The sequence below is a fragment of the Solanum stenotomum genome, chromosome 11 (genome assembly GCF_019186545.1).
Source record: "Solanum stenotomum isolate F172 chromosome 11, ASM1918654v1, whole genome shotgun sequence".
Lineage (NCBI taxonomy): Eukaryota > Viridiplantae > Streptophyta > Magnoliopsida > Solanales > Solanaceae > Solanum > Solanum stenotomum.
This window is the reverse complement of record NC_064292.1, coordinates 15,659,199-15,672,815: the sequence shown is the minus strand read 5'-3', so window position 1 is coordinate 15,672,815 and position 13,617 is coordinate 15,659,199.

The following is a 13,617-nucleotide window of genomic DNA, read 5'->3' as shown; positions in this document are numbered from 1 at the left end:
ATATAGATATTTGTTTTCATCCTGAATATAATATATAATTTTTTTTTTTCATTTTCTTCAATATGTACAATATTATTTGTTAAACAAGAACTGATATATAAGTGGCAAGGTAAATGGAATATAAGAGGTTACTTTTGAAATAATAATCTACTGTATTGAATTGAAAATATATTTTCTTTTTAAATTTTCTCTATCTCTTGTAGACTACAATCTTCTATGTAGACATTTATTTCTTTTTTGAATCAAAAGTTTTTGAATAATATTATCAATAAGTGTAACAAAACTACTATTACAAGTTAAAAGTAAGAAAATTTCTAGCAAAAATAATCATATATATATATATATATATATAAAGCTAGATAAAAAAAAAGTGATGTGGCACCTCTCAATGGTCAAGGATTCAATTTATCTTTTTTTGTGGTTTTTTTGACACTTTCTCTAATTTTCTTCAATTATTTTATTTTATTAAACCATCTCCTTAATTCATACCTCTTCAATTACATAAATTCAAATCTTAATTAATTTAGTAATATATATAACTCCTAACCTTTAATATTCATAACCTTTAAATTATTTAATATACAAATTGATAACTCCTAAATATTACACGTATAAAAATCTACTTTGAGACATGTATGATGATTATTTTATTTTCACTTTTCTTATTCTTCATCTTTTGTCTCTTTGATTGGTTAATTTTTTTTGTCTTCTTTGATATGATTTTGCAGGAGAGAGATTTATAATGAAGAATGTTAGATATTTTTGCATAGTTTGATTTTACGAGGTAAAATGATTTGACATGTCTAATACTTATAATTATCATTTTTTTTAGTTATACATTTAATATTATTTTTTTGGATTCTTGATGATACAAATCATGATTTTTTTATAGAAAAAATAATTTGTTTTTTTCTCTTTTGCTTCTCTTTGTAGTTTCTAAGGACTCTAATTGTATTTACTCTCTTTGTCTCTTTGTAGATTTTGGAGATCAATTGAATAATGTTATGTTGAGAACATGATCCTTCTTTCCTCTTCAAATCATAACTAAATATTCTTTAATATTTTTGTTTGATTAATTAGTTAACTATATTTTTATGTTTTTTTATTGTTGTTATTGCAAGGCTTTTTTATAGTTCTCCAACAAAATCTCCAATGCAACAAGAGATGATTGGTTCCTTATCAGCTTAATTAATTGGAAAACCTCCAGTATATTTTATTTTTACTAATCTGAAATTCGATTTCGTCTAACAATCTCTTCCTACTCACTAGCTATAAAATTGTTATACAAATATATAATAAAGATAAGTAACAAAAAAAGTAATATTTCAATCTCAATATAAAGTATAATAAAATACTAAATATTGCACACAAACATGTTATATATAGAGAGAGTATGAAAAGAATCCACAATTGAAATATGAAAAAATCATACAATTCAATTTTTAAAAAAAAATCATTAACAATATGAGTCATTAAGAACCAACACAATATTATATATTAATTTTTGAAAAAAAAGTATCATCAAACTAATTATTTTTCTTATATAGCTAAGAATCAAATAAACAATTCCTCTTTCAGTTTCATATGTCACAATCACATAACTATGATATGGTAAAAATAGATAATTTTAACCCTACATTTTTAATTATATTATTTATATATAGAAATTATTTATAAGTCAAAAAGTTGTTTCACAATTTAAACAAAAAATCAACTATTTTTTTAATTTTAATTTATAACATCCGCAGGATAACTTTTTTTTGACAAATTTAAATTTTTTCTATTCCTTTTGATTAACTTTTAGATTCTCTTCCCTTTTTTAATTTGTTTTTAATTAATTTTTCCCTTAATAAATTTCTCTCCTATAATNACTTTTAATTAATTTGAAATTTCTAAAATAAGATAAACAGAAAACATGTCCTATAATAAAATTAAACCATAAAAAGTGGTGGAGGATTTTACTTAAACATACTTTTGTTTATTAAAAAAATAAGTTTTTTTTTTTTTACTTTTTCTCTTATTTTTATTTAATTGTTATCCTAAACTCACACCTTTTCATCTTTCATAACCTCTATACTTAATTAGTACTTATTAGTAATATCTATAACTTCCAACTTTGTACCTTCATAACCCCCAATTACTTAATGTTCAAGCTTGTGACATCTTAAAATCACATCAAAATAATATTTCTATCCAAATATATTTATTTTGAGCTTAATTGTCCTCTGCTTTAATTTTGTAGTGCAAAAGCTATCGACAAAGACTACTTTATGTAATTATTTTCATTTCTAATAAGGAGGACACAAAATAAGATATATAAAAGAGCAAAATTGATTTGAATTTTCTTTATGAAATTATAAGAGCAAGATCATTAATAAAAGTTAGCATAAAAATAATTATCAAAAAACATTAAAACGTGTTTGTGGATACACTTAGCGGCGGGAGATAATCAAAATTATTATGAAGTTATTTTTAAATTTTCAATAAAATAGGAATCATGAAAAATCTAAGAAAAAATAATTAAGAGATTCATTTTTGACATTTTGCATAAATTAGTAAAAAGCTAAAGACAAGCTAACTTGATTATGTTAAGATACAATGCTAATTGTTACTGTTTTCTTAGTGAAATTAAATAAGCGAAGATGAAAAAAATGAAAAAGAAAATAAGAAAAAAGGGAGAATCGAAAAATAGTATTGGAATAAATTCAAAGAAACATAAAATTATAGGAGAGAATTTATTAAGGAAAAAATTAATAGAGATAATTATTCCAAATATACTTATTACTTAACCATTCATCCTCCATTATAATTATTCTAAATATTTACTTAACTTTTTCTCTGACGCTTTAATTATATGGAAATATTATTTATCATTAATAATTATAAATATTCATATTATTTGTGAATTTTTTTTTTATATTTACCTTATTTTTTAAAAAATTCAAGAGTCTAATTATAAGCTTTTATTAGATATTATAAGAATTATTTTTTTAATCTTTATAGCATAAAACCTTTTATCATTCTTTTATAATTGCTCATTTATTACTTGTTTTATTATGTATTTTAACCACAATATATAACAACAAGTTTTAATTTTTTTTGTTAATCCTATATCACCAAAAATTATTTTGCAGAACTAAAATAATGTATCACCCATTTCCTTTCCAAAGAATCAACATATAGAGAAAAAACTTTAAATTTTAATATACAATTGAAGTACTCTTTTAAATCTTCAAATTATAGGTAGCTTATCTATTACAAACAATTTTATTTCTAAGAGCGTGTTTGGATGTGTTACTATGTTAACTTTGTTGACATTTTTTTAAAAATTTTAAAAGACTAAAAGTCTCAGTTTAAATTTTTTACAAAATATCAAAGGTGATCATATTTAATTTTGAGAACTCATTCAAATGGATAATAAAGTCATAAATTCTTAATTATTGTATTATAACTAACATAAAAAAAAATAGGTACTATTCAACCAAAAAAAAAGAAGTATAGGTATTAAACAGTGCTAATTTGAGGATTTGTTTCTTTTTTATAAAATCAATTCATGAATCAAGTTAAAATTACAAATCTAAATGTTTAAAATTGTTATCTAATCTATTTGAATTTGAATTTTTTTTAAAAAACTTTAAAACTTTTATTCACCGCACGTAGCGCGGCTAAGTTTACTAGTTTCTATATATGCTTCAAAAAGTTTTCTAGGCTTCCTTTACAAGTAGATTCATCATCATGTTCCACTCCCTAAAACTGCGCCAAAGCCCTTGTCATATGCTACTAGTTAATTTACACAAAAAGTGTATGCACGATTGTTGATATGATACTACAATATGTATGATATTTATAATATTTTTATTTCAATTATACCAATTCAAAAATAATTATATGAAAAGAGAAGAAAAAAATATATACTATACAATACATTTGCAAAAAAATAATAATGAGTGTACTAGCAATCAAAATTCATGATTACTTGAAATCTAACAAATATTATAATCAAACTCAACTATGTAATTGTTAAATTAGATTAACTTTTCGACCAACCATACAGAAATAATGCATTTAAAATATTACAACTACTATCAAAATTACCTCAATATCATTGTCATGAAGATTTTCTTTATCGATCATGTGTATATACTTACTTGGAGAAGTATAACGACTACGTAAAAAACACATTCAATTATGAAAGCAAAACTAACTACATAAAAATGAAAAAGATAGACTTGAGATGAAATATTTCGTATCTTCATATATTTCTTTTGTGTTGCAAGTTATAAAATACAACTCAAAAGTGATGAAGAAAAGAAAGACTAACTTTGGGAGTATTCATGAACAAAACATGAGTTTATATAGGGAAAAAAAAGGGAAATACAATAAGGCATTACAAATTAAAGTTTGGGGGTTATGAACATAAAAATAGTGGAAGTTATAGTTATTATTAAGAGTAGAAATTGAAGAATTATGAATATTATTAAGAGTAAAAATGGAAGACTTATGAATTATGAGTAGTTACTCCTTATAAATACATTAAATTTATAATATATATATATATATATATATATAAAATATAAACAAAATATTAGTATTAGTTTATAATCAGAAGAAGGTAAAATGAATTAAAAATTTCTTGACCTAAATTAGTATCATATTACTTTTTTCCAACTTTAGTGTATATATATTAAAAAATATAAAATAAAATATGGAAATTTTAAAAAGAGTAATTAAAATGGATTAAGAAAGGAGAAGACATGGAGTGACTTTTCACTTCTTCAACCAATACATTATAATTAATAAAATCAATGTAGTAACTTATAGACAATGAATTAATATGATTATTAAAAAATTAATGAAACCTCATAAATAGGATAGGTTATAGTGAATTTTTAAACTAAAAATTAAGAAAAAAAAATAGAGAAAATGTCAAAAAAAGATTAGGAAAAAAAAAGATAAATAACAATGGTGGCCTTAGAGAGGTGCCACATCACCTTGTCAACATTTGACTTTATATTATATACTAGTTTTTTGACATGTACGTTGCACGTGATTACCAATCCAGAGAATACATGTTATCGTAAATAGTATTGCTTATTTAAATGAAGATTTGAATAATAAGCTTTGCACAAAATAATATTACAAATTCTTTTGTAAATGTTCAATGTGGATCGTCATATATATATATCTTATTCACGCGAATCTATGAAGATGGTCAATAAAAAATTTATTAGTTAAATGCAATAATGCATATATTTATTTCAATTTGATGAGGTTTAATTATGTAATTAGTCGTATCTTAGTAATACACTTTATAAACGATATTTGTTGTGTATTTTTCTTATCATCTAACCAGATGTGCTTTGCATGTTTATTCCACGTTAAACTGTTTAGATGTCATATGAACATGCAAAGAGAACAACTACATTTTTTTTAGAACTAATCTTTGTATAATAATTTTTATTTTATAAGTTATAACATAATAAATGACGTTCTTGTTGTTGGCTCTCATATTTGCCTTCTCAATTGACTGTATACATAAATCAAATATAGTTATTTGACTGTCTATAGTTAACTGAGAAATGTTTCCTTTTTTTACCGAAAGAACTAAAAATTAAAATTAAATAATATATTCTATCTGTGAAATAATATATATAATCACCTGTTTATCTTACACCCAACAAAGATGTAGTTCATATACTTGTAAACGATTTCAATTTATTCAATCAAGCATGATTCATCCAAGGAAAAATAACAACATCGTGTTATCACATATACAGGGGTGGTGTAATAATATGAAAAATTATTGGTCAAAAGTTAATATAAGAAAAGATGAAAGATAGAAATAATTAATGTAATAACTATGAAAATTCATAATATTATAACTAAAGAATGTTAAAGAGTGTGAATAACATTTGCAATAATTAGTAATAACTAAGAGAATTTATAATGCTATAACTAAATGATTAATGTGCAATAGATGTATTTCTAATAAATTTAATACTTACATAAATAAATATGACTTTTAATTAATGTTACTATTTTTTCATATAGTTATTAAATTTTAGTTTAGTGTAGGGACAAAACGAAAATGTTTATTCCATATTAATGAATATAAAATTTATTTTGTAACTGACAAATTTTTAAATGATTCATATATATTCACATATTTTTACTCTTGAGAAGTTTAATAATTTTGGAAAAAGATGTTCAGAAGCATATATTTACATCACAAGAAAAATTGTTAACAAAAACAAATGAATTTAGAATACATCTTAACTTCATATATTGGAACATTACAAACTAATGTATATATTAAACAAAAAAATAATTATTATATCATCAAAATTATTTTTCTCAAGTACTCGAGGTTATGGAATGTACCATCTTAATATAGAACGATTTACTTCATCAGAATAGTGGTACCTCATATTCCGTTAAACTTCGAAGTCACTCAACAACAATAAATCACAAAAAAAATTAAAATGCAAGAAGAAGAGTAGGAGATTAAAAAAAAAAAGTGGTTGAAAAATGAGAGGATGCCCCTCTATTTATAGTCAACAAAGGGTAGTATGAACAAGTGTTTTTTGTGTCTTATCTGAAAAGTCATGAGTCATGACCTTTCCGAGAAGTCACAACCCTTTGCAAAAGGCACAACATATTGAAAAATTCACAACTTTTGAAAAAGTCACAACTTATCGGAAAAGTCATAACTCATCGAAAAAGTGACCTTTCTGAGAAGTCACAACCCTTTGAAAAAGTCACAACTTATTGAAAAAGTCACAACTTATTGAAAAAGTCACAACTCGTTGGAAAAGTCACAACTCATCGAAAAAGTCACAACATAAGTTAGGGATATTATAGTAATTTAACATTCAAGCAAGGAGTTCATGCTTTTAAGGTAGATAGATAGATATATAGATATATATATATATATATATATATATATATATAGATAGATAGATTCTTCATTTCCCCCTTTTTCTTTCTCTTTGGTCTGTTCTATGTTATTTTTCTGCATTTTAGTTTAATATAACTATAAATTTCTTTCACTTTATTTTTTATTTTATCCTAACTTTTCAAATTGGGTTTGTACCAATTCAATCGATCTTACACTTTGCAGATGAATTAAGAAATGGAAAGTTTTGTATATGCACATAACTTATTTTGGAATTCACATATTGTGAGGTAAGGAACGAGACGACTGCAATGAAACTGTTTGATAATTATTGCTTTTCTAAAGTAGTTAATTTGTTATGTGTATCGTTTTTGCCTAATTTTGGTTTCAGAATTTCTTTAATCTCTTTAATCGGTGATATATTCCTATAAAATGGTAATATATCATTTGGGAGGGTTTCATTTGATCAACTTGGGGACATGACATATGCACGTAAGCATTTAAGTTCATCATTTGATTGCAATTGAGCGACTATCTCACCCACAACTTAACTCTCCAAAAATAAATTTGAGATGTCTTAAGATTTTTTTTTAATAAGAATAAAGCTTGAAAGTACGTTAGATAAAGCGGAAATAATTTTAAAATTTTCAAGTAGTATAAAGATGCTTGTTTAACTATTTGGTATATGCAACTTTCTATTAGGATTTCATTAGTTATGGTGTCAATTTTTTTTAAAAAAAAAAGATTATTTAGTAACAGGTAGTGCACTTCACATTATTGCTACTTTAAAAGTACGATCTTTGTTGCTTTTTGTACAATTATTCTACAGTTTATTTGATTTAGAGTTATTGATTAAAATAACTATACCTAAAGTATCTCAATTTTTCGAGTTGCAGAACTTCAATTATCAGGCGTGTGAATTTTCTACCAGGACTATTACCAACTATTTGTCAAAACACACTTCAACTATCAGGTTTATCAATTTCCTACCTAAAATATCACCATCTTTCGAGTAGGACAATTGATATTTGAGGTTTTACAGTAGGACAATTGGTATTTGAGGTGTTTTTCTATTAATGAAGAATAGTTGTTGATAGTTCATGTAGTAAAATTAAGAAAAGAAAAGAAAGAGAAAGGTGTTCTATTTCTTCAAATTCTTCAACAAGTTCCAATGATATGTTAATCTCCAATATGGATACACATATTCAATTGTTAGGATTAGTTGAAACTTATGTATCCACCAGATGGAAAAAGAAACACCCACCTTAGGGAACCTCACTGTGTTAAATTGTCATGATAAGAAGAGTTTCAACTTTGCGGCCTAATTATGTATTTATTGAAAAACTAGCGTAATATGAAAAAACAGTTTTAGTATCCTATGACCTCCACCATTTTGCTTTGAAGGAAAACCTCTTGATGTTTACTATGGCATAGCAGATAGGTGAGTTTTAAATTAGATCATTTTTTCAAGGGGCTTAAAAGTTCTGCTCTACTTTTCAAGAGCAAACTTGCCTTTTTATTACTGATTGTTGAAGAATATTTCAGTTTAGTCTTGAATACTTTTCAAGAGCATACTTGCTCTACCTTTGTATGTTCTCGATGTGAAATGAAATTGAGATTATAAATACATGTTTAAAAATTGGCTCTACCATCTTGTATTATATATTTGTAGGTTGCTCTCTTCAGGAGAAAAAGTTCAATCTATTCATACTCAACAAGTGTATAGTCACCACATGTACTTGAGGTGTTCCACTGAAGAAGCTCAACCTTTTCATACTCAAAAGGCGAATATATAGCCATCACATGTATTTTGAGGCGTGGAAGAGCCTTTTAGATGGATGAAAATGCTCGTGTATGATGGTGTACTTATTTTGTTTCTAAAATCATGTTTGTGTAATTATAACAAAAGTGATGTTATGTGAATATCATTCCTATAGTTTGGTGATGTTTGCCCCTTTTAATTAAGAGCAACTTTCACATATAGCAAACATAAAAATCATATATGTATGCTATAGCTATAGTTTGCATAATTGAGCTCCATAACAAACATCGTGTATGTTTGCTATAGCTATTAATATGTATATTTTGCTATACATAGACAAAAGAAGCAATTATATAATCTGTTTTGGTATACATATACAAAAGAATCAATTGTATAATTTGTGTTTGTATAAAGCGAGAAAGAGAGAAAGACAAAAGAAAACTGGGCAGGGGAAGATCTGTATTTGTATAATCATAAGTGTATAGGACGAAAATATATGTATTTGTATTTGTATATACAATTTTATCTCGCTTTATACAAACACAAACACTATTTATATATTTGAGTTTGTATAAAGTGAGAGAGGCGAGTGAGAGTGGCGAGCGAGATCTAGGAGAGGGGAGAGTGCGGAATGAAAAGATATGTATATATACAATTTTCTCTCGTTTTATACAAACACAAACACATTTTATATATTTGTGTTTGTATAAATAAGAGAGGTGAGGAGAGACTGCCCAATGAGAAACGAGAGTTGCAAGCGAGAAATTCAGGGAGAGAGGCGAAATGTCAACAATTTGCTACGGGTAACAATTAAATCAAATTGTGGTTATAACATTTAATTTGAATTAATAGTTTGCTATTTTATACAATTTTCCCTTTAATTAATGTGAGCTAACTTATACATGTATAAAAAGAGACTAGCTTATGTTGGACATGTTGGGCCCGTGCATAGCACGGAATTACCTTGCTAGCCTATATAGAAATGGGACTTTTGAGTACGAACATGGCAATGGATTGTTGTACAAAAAGTTGTGTAGATTGTACTACAAGTTATGACCAATTTTATTAGTGAATAAACACGTTGATTTTAGTTCTCTTTAAGTAACCATGTGTAATTGTAACCATTTATCTTACTTATAACATACTCCCTCTGTCTAACAATAGTTGTCCGTTATTGACTTGGCACATCTCTTAAGAAACAATAAATAATAGAGGTAATATTACTATATTATCTTTTGACTTTATTAAATTTAATGTTTTGAAAATGTGTTAGATGACGAATAGTATTTAATTGCAACGGTAAAATAGACATAAAATATAAGTTATCTCTAGATTTTTAAATCCTATTACTGAACCCGGAAATTGCGTAGATTGCTTTGCTTGGAATTCCCTAGGTAACCAAACCAATCCCTGTCATTTCACACGAAAAATGGTCTATTTTGAGCATTTGAAGTGGACGAACAATCAGCGTACGTAATCGAGTTTCATGCCATCATGTCTTTCTTTTTATAGCTCCTCGCGAATTTTCTGTATTCTCCCCCGAACAACGGATTTCCTCTTTCTATTAAGAAATTCTAAAGAACAAGTCCCTCGACGAGGAAAGAAGAGGCTTTTGATCGAGATGGGTAGAAGAAGCACTGCAATGTATGCAGACATTACAACTAACTCGTGGAGGTAGAGAAACTATTTTCGAAAGACCTCGGCTCGAGTGCAACAAATTCAAATACAAAGGAGAAGGAAACATTGCACCAGAAAGTCAAATCAATAAAGGCAAGACCACACTAATTGAACTAGGCCGTTTAGTTGGAAACAAGTTATCTCGGGATAATTAATCCTGAGATAAGTTATTTCATCAATTATATAGGATAACTTATATCATCAATATGTTAAGAATGGTGAAATAAATAATACAGGATAATCTAATACCTTCAACCAAATGTGGATAAAATAATATCATGTGCACCTTACTTATTTCAGCTCAAGAGCGGCTCAACCTAAAAATAAGGGCCTCCAAAACAACAAACAAGAAACCCCAAATTCAGTTACGAAAACATACCAAAGATGCACACAAAAGAAACAAATTCCAATAAGAGGCAAGATTAAACGAAGAACCAAAAGCAGATGAAGGAGATACATACATAAAAGAGATGATCAGATCTAATGAAACCCTAAGTATAAAACAATTAGGTTACTTCTTCCTCCATTCCTTTTTAGTTGCTATGTATACTATAAATACTTGACAACATTAATTAATTTTTTTTTGATAGTTTGCTGCTAATCTTACTAATTATTATGCACATATTTTGAAATTTTTTTATTGATGTAATTATAATTAAAAATCATAAATAATTAAATTTACAGTTACTTTTTATTTATTAATTTCTTCAATTCGCTTCAATTTGAATCAACCATGTTTTAATATTGACTTTGTAAGATTGTCTTCAATTCTTTGAGATGTTTTATTAAACATTTCAAGCTCAAACTAATTAGATTATCAAATATTTGTCTTCTAAAGGTAACAATTAGCATAATGTTGTTTTTAATTTAAAAGTATTATGGAGTATTATAAGTAAAAAAAAATTATACTCTAATAGACATATTCAATGAAGTGGTGTCTTAATTGTATTTTTAAACACTTTTAGAATAATCTTGATAGTTTATATAATAATTGATGCCATTGAAAAAGTTTTCAAAAGTATAATCAATAAAAGAGATTTAAACATTTGTGTTGTTATGTAACGTACAATAATTTATATATGCTTATTATTTTCTTACAAAATATTAAAAGAATTGTTATATTGTCAACTGAAAAAGAAAAATTAATTATTAAATTATAATTAATTACAATATTTTTAGAATTTATGAGAATATATATATATATATATATTGTAATCAACTAACAAGTACAAATTAATATATGACTGTACGATTACAAAGAACACAATTAATATGAATCTAGACCAATCATAACACAATTTGATAAAGAAATAATGAAAACTCACCCAACCAAAACGTGGGTAGCAAGTTGAAAGAATAGCTGATAATTTGCTCCTGGTTTCCTACTTTCTGGCCTTGGTTTTGAGTGGACTCACTCAATGACTATGCAAAACATCCATCGCTTGAAAATACAATTTGTTGGGCCCGTGTTGACACGAGCAAAACCCATCTAGTATATATATATATACATGACATGCTGTAAAAAAAAAGTTAGACAATAAGTTGAAACAAAGAAAATACTAAACATAATATGTATTAAAAGGTACAAAAATACCCAAACATAAAGTTGGACTTAAAGAATTGTCAAGAAAAAACGAAAGGAAAATTCCTTTTAAAACAGCCTAGAAAGAAAAGTAAGACAAATAAACTAAAACAAACGGTGTATATACTATTGTTTTCAAAGACTGTTGTAAGTCAAGGTATTTAACATTTTCATGGAAGTTACCTTACCTATGAAATAGTATGCATGGCGCAGGCCATAGTTTAGAAAGACCAATATTGTATAAGTCAATATATTTTTACTTTATGAGTTATAACTGTGTTTTACTTTAAGCAGCTACTAGGAAACTGCTAATAATAGTGACAATCATTATAAGAAATATACTTTGCATAATAATTTATATACATAATATTAATTTTCGACGAAGAATGATCGAACTGACATCTATATATGACTATGGTAAGTCTAGATACTTTTACACATTGATGAAAGTGCATTTTCCAGGAAACTGTACTTACAAATTGCTTTACCTAAACACAAATTGTCGTCTTATATGTATTATATTAATTTAAACAAAAACAATTGCTTAATGCTAGCTGGTACCAACAGAGGGGTGAATAAAATAATTTGTTGAAAGACTTGGTTTAACAAACAAATATACTTTAATTTGTTCAAGGTTAACTTTTCGTTCGATTTTCCTCCCAATTAGTATATTTTTTCGGGGAAACTTACATACATATATTATATTAAGAAAATATTTATTATTTATAGTTATAACATTTTTTTCACTTGATCACTTTTAATATATTTATAATTTAATTTTAATACATATTATAGAGAACAATTTATAAAACACGTATAATACAAGTTTTATTGATGGATAATACATTTATCACACATTTTAATACAATGTGTCAATTTCTTACCAAACAAGCATAATATATTTTCTAACCCAGATCCGACCTCGAGACCCAACACCTGACACGAGACCCAACCCAGAGCCGACTTCCAAATCGAGACCTGACTCCGACTCTCGATGCGGGACCTGACCCAAACATTAGAATCCAGACCTGATTTCTGACCCAGATCCGACCTCGACTCTCAACCTGACTTGGGACCCGATCCAACCTCGACTCTCAACCCGAAACCTGACTTCGTCACCCGAAACGGAACCCCACCACGACACTCGACCTAGGATCCGACCTAATCCTGACCCGACACCTCGATCGGGATCCGACTCTGACCCGACCTCACACCCGGGAGTTGAATCTTGAATCAGGTCGAGGGGTCCGTGTCTCAATTTATGTGACATACTTTCCTTTTTAGTCTATCAAAAAAAAGAATGACATAATATGTCTTTCTGTGTTTTCTTAAAGGGCATTGTGCACGCCCACTCTGGCGATTTCTATCTATACTAGATATAGGACCCCGTGTCAGCACGGGGCCCAATATATATTATTTTTTAATTTTAATTTATGTCATATTATGAAATTTGAGAAATTATTGAAATTTTTATATGATTTTAAAAATATTTTAAATTTTTAGCTATTGTGATTTGTAGTACTTTTTTTTAACATAATTTTGAAAATAATATTTATTACTTTGTTTGTTCTAATTTATGTGGCACACGCAAAATTTAAAATATTAACCATTTTTTATATGTCTCTTTAATATATTAAGGTGTTAATTATTGTATTTTATAGTACATTTTGAACCTAATTTTTTAATAATATATGTTATTTG